Below are 10,728 nucleotides of genomic sequence, written 5' to 3' on the forward strand. Positions count from 1 at the left end.
ATTTTACTGAGAATAGCATGTTGGTTTTTTTTAACAATCTTTCTGATTGTTTTTTTTTTGCCCGCAGTTAAGTGATGAGTACGATTGAAATCACTATTTCTAGTGAAATTCAATATATTCTGAGAACAGCAAAAAAAGCAAACAAATTACTTTGTGGAAATTATGCTGTGTTGTAAAAAATGTATTATTACATGTTATAATTTTTTTTTCTTTTCTTTCACAGATCCAAATTTCAAAATAAGCAATTTATATCAATTTAGATTGCAATGAAAATCTGAAAAAAATGTATACCATATTTTATTCCTATTACTGTGAAGGTAAGTTTAAATAAGTCTCAATATGCAGAATGAGGAGGTCTGCAAGAAGCTACAAAGTTGAAACACGTTTCTAAAATCACACTGTTTATACATATGTAGTTTTGAAATCTGACCATAATCAGATCTCATGTGACCTGCAACAAAAGAGATTTGAGGGGTTCATAATATTTCCCATTGTACCTATTGAAGGACCGCAATCATTTCAATCATTCTTCTTTGAACATCTTTGCAGACAAAACTCTGTGCTTACCTTCTATCATTCACAAGGAATTTTAAAACCGGAAATATGTCACTTTTTGTAACATAGTTATTGCTCAAGACACTCTTTCATATTTACAAAGAGATGAAAAGGCACTCTGTGCACTTTTTCTACTCCATGTAAATACAACCTCATCAGGCACACCACTTGGCATTTCAGATGTCATCAGTGATGTCATCAGTGATGTCACTGACCATGTCATGAGTGATGTAATATGTGACGTCATCAGCAGTGCATTGCGGGGGCGCGAGTTATAGTTAGCTGAACTAACTATAACGGGGGAATTTCTAGGGTTTTGTACGAGGGAAATGTCCAGCTAACTACAACGCCCCTGAAACCTATGGTTTTTCAGTGAATATATATATATTTATATATATCCTACTGCCGGTCAGCGGTATGTAATTATAGTTAGAAACTAATTTCCATAGGAAGAGCAATTTTTGTTTTGCCAATAACTTTGGCGCCGCTTTATTAATCTGCACAACATTTTCAAAACTGTTCCTTTAGTCAGTTCAGCTGCTGTGTTGAAAGTTTCAGATGATCCGCCACATTGCATTTTTCAATAGGTATTTTGAACACAACTACAGCCCGAACCGCTGAACATTTCTTAATTCCTCCGACCCCTGTGCTGTTTCTTTTGTGATTGGGGTCCTCAGGGACCCCCCAGGCCTCGGAGACCACCACCACCCCGGGACCAAATTTACAGGTTTTTTTAAATGGGAGGGGACTGCATGGCTCCCTTTCTAGGCTGTTCTTTGCCTCGGGGACCACCAAGTCAACAGTGCAGGCCCTACTCCAAGAAAAGATGTCCCTGGGGACCGCAACCTCCACAGGTCCAGCTCTTGTTATGTCCCAGGGTGCCCACCCCAGGACATAGCTGTTTGCTATGGCTTGGCTAGAGCTTTACAGCTCCCGTCAAGCCATAGCAAACTGTGCTACACTTCCAGCAAGCAAGAGCATATTTAAAATGCTCTCTCTTGCTGGAAGCAGAGCATATTGCTTTCACAGAGAGGGAGCTGCATATTCAGCAGCTCCGTCTCGGTGAAAGCAATGTCAGCTCCCAAAGGAGGCAGGGAGGCAGCAGATACTGTGCAGCAGCTGCGCAGGTAAGAGCGGTGGGGCGGTGGGTCTGGCTGGGGGGGGTTTTGAGAGGCGACCTTAAAGAGAAATTAAATAAATGATTTATTTTCCCTTGTGGTCGTCTCTCAAAACCCCCCAGCCGGCCCCACTGCCCCCACCGCTCTTACCTGCAGTGGCCACAGATGCCATGGGTGCCTAGAGGCTCCCCCCATGGCCCCCAAAATAGTGCGTGACCTGGGTGGGACCAGGGCTCCCACAAGAGAGGCTGGGCCCCAGGGGATGGGATCCCCTGGGCTGAAATCGGCCCGATAGGAGGGCTGCATAGCCCCCATCCCCTTATTTATTTTTAAAAATAAAAAAGAGGCCAGACCACGGGGGAAATTTCAAATCTAGAATGACATTCACTTCAGCTGCTGTCTTGATTATTCAAATGATGACAAAGTTAGCGGCAAGTGAAAAGAAGCTCTTACTATGGAAACTTGGTCCTAGCTATAACTACCTACTGGTAATGTGCCTACTATTTATTGGACACTTTCACTGTTGTTAAAGGTTCTGTTTTAAAGTTGTGAAAATTGGGTTCAATTAGAGTGAGGCACGTAAGGTAAATATTTGCCCACATGCCATTACAATCAGGGATTCCAATCTTCCTCTTATGATCTCAGATTTGTGGTGTAGCTTCTCCATTTTTCCTTTGGTGGAGGCAGATAGACAGCAAAAGTGAGATGGGACAAAGATGCAAACATGGAACATAAATGGAGGTTTATTGGACGTCATATGATCTTATACCTTAAGAAAGTGTGAAACCCGGTGGTGATGGGGAGCATGCGAGACAGAAATAAAAAAACATTAGATACAAAAAAAATTAAAGCAGGGAAATAAAAGAAAGAGAAAGGCCAATAAAATAGGAATGTGAAAAAGTGGGAATGGAATACCCCTAAAGAGGGAGTACCAAGTTCACACAAGAGAACTAATATTAACCTGCACAGGGTCAGAATATTTGCAATAGATGAGAAGGTCAAATAATTTATTTTCCTTTAGAAGGTCTTTTTCTTATTTAAACTGGTATGCCTTATGGAAATATATTTTGATTGCAAAAAAAGCTTTTTACTCATTCAGTCATATGGATTCATAAAAGCTACTTTTGAATCTGAAGCAATATGTATACTCATGTTAGTGTGAAGCCTAGGTAGCTATACTATTGTCCTTGAGATTACCAACTTTCATAATTTATAACGTTCACCAGTGTGTGCTGATAAGTTGTCAAAGACAGTCCATCCAGGTGCCCTTCAAAGTATTTATTAATTTGGATTCCCATCATCATTCACCCACAGACTGAAGAAACAGGTTAAACAGTGTATCAGTTTGTTTGTCTAAAATGTCATACGTGGGTGTTGAAACACTCTATTTCACATTTAGTTTCAACTCAGTATATGAATGCATAATTTTCCTCGACTGAGGTTATATTAAAGGGCAAATCTACTTTTTTAGGCGCTGCTCTAACACTGACACAACATACACCGCAGCAATGCTTCTATATGTCACTTTTTTACCATTTGTATTGAAAGTATTGACTGGGCACCCTTTCATACTGTTCTCAGAAGGCATTCAATTGAATTTTGTTTATTGTTAGTGTTTGGTCATGTAAGGTTAGTAGAATAATTGTTGAGTGTTTAAAGAAGGGTCAAATTCTATTTTAGTGAGCAAACGAATCTCTGTCACAATCCAAACACCTATGTGGAATGTGACATTTCACTGAACATAACATAAGCATAGTAGAAAAGGAGGCACGGTGAAAAAGGGTGAAGATCAAACTTATCTCTAACAAGTATCCGAGAAAATATCACACACAATTTGACTCAGCACATAAGTCTAGCCACTGGCCAGTCACCCCAGAAAACCAGTGTCATACGCTTTCCATGATTTATCTTCTAGGAAGTCCAGTACTCTATACTTTGCTGAGTCTTAGGGTGATCTTCCCCCAACGTTTTGCAGTCACCCCTCCTATTTTTGCTGAATTCTTTTTTGTTGGCCTTTTGACTCTGTGCAATTTACTATTGATAACCAGTGCTAAAGCATTGTAAAACATAGTAAAATCGGCTTACACCTGATTGGCATATTTAATGTACTTATAAGGCCCTAGAAAAGTTGTATACCTTATACGCAAGGCCTGTAAATTAAATGCTAATGGTGGGCCTGCAGCACATATTGTGCCACCCACTTAAAACATATCTCACGCCTGCTATTGCTATTGCATAATATAAACAATGGTTCCATAGGGAAACAGTTAATTTCAATTGCAATAAATCAAACAACAAAAGTCACAAAAAAATCACAAAAAACACAGCATTAGTAAATCAATCAAATAATCAATATTAAACAATGAATTACAATTTAAGAGAAAACAATTCTAATGATTCGAATAAAGAGTATTTGACTGACTGACTGACTGAGAAAACAATTTATTCTTTATCTTTTCAATTAAGTATCAACTCATTCAAATATAAGCAAAAATCCTATACAAAGAATGAAAAGGCTGTATATACAGTATTTTTGAGAAACGACGCAGTGACAAAGTGAATAAAGTGACTCAGTGCAAAAAGTGAAAGTGTAAGTATTTACAGTATATGCACGTATTTCTTAAATAAAACCAAAATATACAAAATCTTTTTGTTATGAAAAGTCCTCAACTTCCTTATGGGTATATAATAAACCTTGTGAGGCACATGTCCTATCTTTTTTGTTATAAACAAGGAATTCCAATTGGTAAAGGACTCTGGAACCGTCAACGTTTCGACCCTACATCAACCAGTCGTTGTCAAATTGGGTCTTCTTCAGGACACAGGAGGTGTATAACAGCCTAAACAAAATAAATGTATATAAATAATAAATCTCTATGCTGTGTTTAAAGCTTTGAAACAGGGAGAGCGAGAATATCCCCATACACTCACCTAGGTTGTAGGTGATGGGACAGGTGTCCACATAGATGTCGCAGTTGCCACTCGTTATAAATCAAAAGGGGACTGCCTGGTAACATACATGTGAAGTAATAAGGAGAATATATCAGAGGCACAAAATAATTTAAGTCATTAAGCCCATAGATAGATTATTTTTGAGTTTTACCAGGATCGTGGAGAGTCTTGACTGCAAAAAGAGATTCGTCTTAGTCTAACAGATCAGTTCCTTCTTTATTTTCTCTGTCTTTTTCCGCTTCGATTAGCGGGACTTGTTTTGGATTACTACAAATGTAAACCCAAATGGAAATAATCACAACACTATTCATGTGACAGACAAATAACACCATTATAGGTTAGTGATAACCCACGAGGTGGCTCACCTGGCTTCAAGATTGAGACTTTGCGTGTACCACTGCAAAAGTAGACACAGCCATCAGGACACGAGTTCAACTAAAAATGCATAAGCAAAGCATATTTAGTTTCGCGGATTGTTATGTACAACCGAGGTCTAATCTGTTAGATATTAGCTGACTTCAGCACTAGGTCATAGAATACAAACGACAAAATTTATCTCAATTCACTAAGCTAACAGACCATATATGGGTCCACGAATTGTGATTTGCATAAAAATGCTGTTAAATAATCACAACTTGTAAGAAATCATGGTAAATTCTATTCACTGGACCAAATCATCCAATAGTTCCAATGTATGCGATATCATACACCCTTTCAGGGTGAATATATCCTACCCAAATGCTGTAACCCGGTTTTGAATGCATTTAATCGCACCCGTGGCGGCAGTCCAAATCATAACGCACAATATACAATGTATAACTACAATTTCACGGACAACCCATGTCTATCTAGTGCATACGAAATACTCCATTGGCAGTCTATTTGTCGACAATTAAGCTCGCGGTCTACGCAAGATATTAAACCAACTAAGCATAAAGCTTATAAGTAAAATGCAAACGGTTGGGGCGCCTCATACCTGATGCTCTTCAATTATTTCTCTCACTCAAGGGGGTCCGTTCGCTTGGAGCAGCCAGCCCGGGAGACGTGCGTGCAGCAGTTATATTGCTGTTGTCAGAAAACATAGAAACGGGACTATTGGTGGCAGCGTCAGCTGACCTAGAGACGGCTCTCACGGAACATGCTAATTCTTCGTGCGCGTGAGATAAAACAGTGCCATGGTGCAGATGCTCTACATTTCAACGCAGAATATTTCATTCATGCGGATATACAACGTTTTAGACAGAAGCTGCATGTTGTTAAAATTAACTAGCGAGCCTTGTGGAATGGATCGTTTCAAATTATATGTTCAGCTCCTAATCTCTGATAAGCATTTTCCTCATTTTAAACCACTTTCTTAGCCTTGTTGGACAAACAACAGGGAAGTACAATGGCATGGTCACAATAAAAGGAAAGAAGTACAATGACAAGGTCATAAATCAGAAGATATTAACAGTTCTAATACATAATGCATAACCCTTGAGACACAGTGTATTGCCCAGATAATTTACATAAAACAGTTCGTATGAAGTTTTTGGTCAATCCTTTGATGGAGAAAAAATGTTAATATTTCTTGCACATAGTGAATACCATCAAATGACTTCACTGGACACAAAGTGTATATACCAAATATTTTTCAAAAAGCCAGTTAACATAAAGTTATCAGTGAACAAACAGATCATCATTTTTAAATAGTCAATTATTAGTGAACAGGGCAAGTAGGCATATATAGGTATAGGCGATTGTCAAAAAAGTTGAACAAACTTCTCTCAACCAGGCAGAGATTTCAATGTATGTCTGTTTACCCAAAGCATAATATGCCTAGTTGTTTATTGGTCTCCTCATTTTCGTTTAACCCTGTCTTTACAGAGTCCAAAGAGTGGATCCATCTACACTCCTTATAGTTGAGAATGGAATGTATGTTGCCACCTCTCGGATGCAGCCGCACCTTCTCAACAACTGTCCATCTCAAACTATCAGGTGAATGGTTGGAACTGAGAAAATGATCCACCAAAGGTGCCCCTTGTGTTTTACATTTGATCCTGCTCATGTGTTGTAAAATTCTGCACTTTATTTTTTGTGTAGTTTGCCCTACATAGATTTTGTCGCATGGGCAATATATTGCATAAATTACATTGTTACTATTGCAGTTCGTGATTGCAGGTCGTGTATAACTCTTTGTACCAAAAACAAACACAGGGCCTTCTATCGTAGACACGCAAGCTTTACAGTTGCCACATTTTTTATGACACAAAATCGGTGGTAGTGATAATTGTGAGCGTAAGTCTGGTACAGGGGGACTCTGAAGGTAGGTATTAACTACAGCATCCTTAATACTCTTACCACGTTTAAAAGCAAACAGTGGTAATTCAGCAGTCCCAATTTCTGTAGCCACCAAGTTCCAATATTTAACTATTGTTTTCTTGATTGCTTGGCTGTCTGGGTTAAAGGTGGTAACACATACCGTTCTGTCATTCACTTTTTCACTTGTTTTGGTCTCTAGTAAAATCTCTCGTGGACAATACCACGCTCTCTTTTTGTCTCGTTTCAGAAGAGTACTTGGATAGCCTCTACTCCTTAATCTTTGTGTTAGAACTGTTGCTTCAGCAAAATAGTCTATTCTCTGAGTGCAATTACGCCGCAGTCTGAGGAACTGCCCGTAGGGCAGGTTGTCACGGAGACTGCGAGGGTGATTGGAATTGTATCTGAGAAGGGCATTTCTCTCAATGGGTTTTCTATAGAGCCCCGTATACAGTACCCCATCCATAGTTTTCACATTAAGGTCCAAAAAACTTATGACCTCATTGTTCTCACTCATAGTGAATTTTATATCATTAGATCTTTCATTTAGCCATTCAAAAAATGACGTCAAAGTAGTAGTTGTACCGGTCCAGATCATAAAGACGTCATCGATATATCTTTTCCACATATCGATGCTGCCTCTGTATGGGTTGTTTTCATCATACAAATGGTCCCACTCAAATTTGTCCATGTAGAGATTTGCCAGGGACGGCGCATAGCTCGCACCCATAGCAACGCCCTTGCATTGGAAAAAATATTGATTCTGGAAAACAAAGTAGTTTTTTGTCATTGCAATGTCCAACATAGCTATTAGAAATTCAGTGGGGACTCTATGGGGAGTAGGTCTTGTATTGAGTACCTCTTGCATCACAACAGGTGCTTCGTGCTGAGGAATGCTCGTGTACAAGGATGACACATCTAAAGTTACTAAAAGTTGTCTCTCCTTATCAAAAGGATAATCCTCTATAAACTGAATCATCTGTGTAGAATCCCGAACAAAAGATTTAGTTTCAGTCACAAATGATTGTAAAAAATAATCAATGTATTGGTTAAGGGGTTCTAATAAGGAACCACAGCCCGATATAATTGGGCGTCCAGGTGGCTTCTCAAGGTTCTTATGGACCTTGGGCAAGGTGTAAATTGTGGGAATTCTAGGATTAGTTTTCAAAAGGAATTTGGACTCTGAGATGCTCAGAAAGCCTAATTCAAGGCTGTGTGTCACTAGGGAGTCTATCAAAATCTTTATCTCAGATGTTGAATCCTTTGTGATAGGTTGGTAACTGTCGCGATCATTGAGTTGTCGTTGGATCACATTGATGTAATCAATCCGATTTTGTATTACAATTGAGCCACCTTTATCGGCAGCTTTAATAATTATCTGCTCATTGTTCTTAAGAGACAGAAGGGCCGATTTTTCTCTTAGTGAGATGTTGTAGGGAACAAATCTAGGTTTGTCCAGTTTAGACAACACCTCTTGCATTAAAATTTGCTCAAAAGCTATTGCTATTGCAGCCTGCTAGCAGTTTTAAATGGCCAGTTTGACATGCCAAGCATATTACTCCTGTGTTAATACATATACGTCACCCCTAAGTTAGGCTATAAACAGCCCATGGGCAGGGTGCACTGTAACAAAAAGGTTGGAAATGTACTTTTAAGTATTGCATGTTTTACATATCCTGGTAGCGAAACACTCCTACATTCATATTTTAATAAGGGAAAGCCTACCTTTCCCAAAGGATAACATTGGGTGCCCTTATTACTTTTAATAAGTGCTAATGTTTGATTGGGAGCAGTTGGGAAAGTCATGTTTGGTGTCTAAGAAATAGTAGTTTTAAATCCTCTTTAATAGAAACATCTTTGAAAAACATGCTTTTAGAAACTTGACATTTTCCAGTCCTAGCAGTTTTGTGCCTGCAGCCTGTTCCTGGGTCATGTGACTAGATCTGAGTGGCAAATGGCCTTTGTATATTCCTCCAAGACAGCCAGATGTGCCTGGATGCATCATCTTAGACAGGATTGGGGACAGAGGTGGGCACAACCCCATTTGCAAATTAGTAGTGTGCCCTTGCCTTCACACAAAGAACTTCACACTAGTTCATTGTGCCTCTAGCCAGGCTGATGCGGGGGCAGGGGTTTAGGGAACTCCAAGTACTTTTGAAAGGCAGACTTCGAGAAACTTCTCCTACTTCAAAGACCAACCCACTCTCCAGTTCACTTTCTGGACCTTTCAAAGGACTATCAGAGGACTGCCTGCTGCTGTGGCCTGCTGAGTTCTTCAAGACTGCTTTGGTACACCACAAAGGCCTTCTTTGTTGCCCAAAATGTGCCTTGCACCTCAGAGGTCTTCCTTGCTGCTTGAACCCTGCACTTCATCTTGATCCTATTACTTCCAGAGTGACTCCAAGGGCTACTTGACTAGCCTGCTGATGAGAGTCTCAGGCACAGAAAAGTATTCAACCATCTTGAACTTGCACTTGGACTAAGTTCTGACCCTCCAATAATGCCTCTCTAATCCTGGACCCTCAAAAGTGGTGCTAAGTGTGCCCACATTCCTCAAATCCAAATGTTGGCCAAAAAGTTCTATGAGAACCAAGAGAAGATTGAGACCGCCCTGCATGCCGTTCTACTCAAGGTTCATGTTCCGTTGGCTTGGCTTTGCAGCAGCTCCCACTATGTTCTTCTCCGCGACAGTAAATTCTGTCCAGCGGCTCCTTGCTGATGTGATGTCCAGCGTCGTGGAGCCCTCATCGACTTAAGCTTGCAGCATCTTCCTGCTGGAGATTTTCAACTTCTAAAAAAAGTCAGAAAATAGGATTCTTCACCATGATTTTAGCAAGAGGTTCCCCAATGATGATGTCTCTTCCTCAGACACCGCCAGCTGCCTTGCCCAACTGAATATTACCTTCTCAGACAATTTTCATCGAACTTTCTTCTGTGCCTGAAGGGAAGGAAGACTGGCCCAACCAACTTTTCTTATCGGAACCAAACTCTATTTCCTTCAGCCATAACATTCAACTTTGCCCCATTCCACTGCAACTAGAAATCCACGGTTGTACCTTTGATTTTTTAGGTACTGTTTTTTACTTAAAACTTTGAAAATTCAAAACTCCAGAACCACTAATTAGATATTTGTCATTTTAGTTACATAAATGTATTCAAATTCACTCTATTTCTCTAAATTGGTTTTGGATCTTGTGTTTTTACTTTATTACTCTTGGTGTGCTGCAAAAATACATTATATATTGCCTCTAAGTTAAGCATGGCTGCTTTTGTGCCAGGCTAGCACAGTTCCCCCCCCCCCCCCAAGCAACAGCCCAATTTCTCACACTGAGAACCAGAGAGATGCTCCTAGATTCAAACTTATAAGATTTCACTTGATAACCTGGAACACCTCTCCCTTTTGCATTCTGGTTCTGCTCTGATTGTGGAACCTCATGCAGGAAAGTGGGTTATTTGTTGGGGAGGATATTGGTTATGTCCTTCTCATGTAATAAGGGCAAACTCTTATCAGGTCAAGCAAATTACTTTTGAAGCGATAAAATTAGCCCTGGGCTTAACCCATGGTATCTATGGCACAGAGCAGACAATCTTATCTTAAAAGAATACGTGCTCAGCATCTGGTAGTATGAAAACAGTTCAAAAGTAAAAATACAACATAATAACTCAGATTAATATGGAACTTGGTACAATTTAATTTAAAAAAAGTCCAATAAATAGTGAAAACCAAACAAGGAAAACCAAACATATGAATTGTTAATTTTTTTGAGTGAACATACTTTAAGAAACATCATAGCGTCTACAGGTG

Source organism: Triturus cristatus, chromosome 9 (assembly GCF_964204655.1).
Source record: "Triturus cristatus chromosome 9, aTriCri1.1, whole genome shotgun sequence".
In the NCBI taxonomy this organism is placed as follows: Eukaryota; Metazoa; Chordata; class Amphibia; order Caudata; family Salamandridae; genus Triturus; species Triturus cristatus.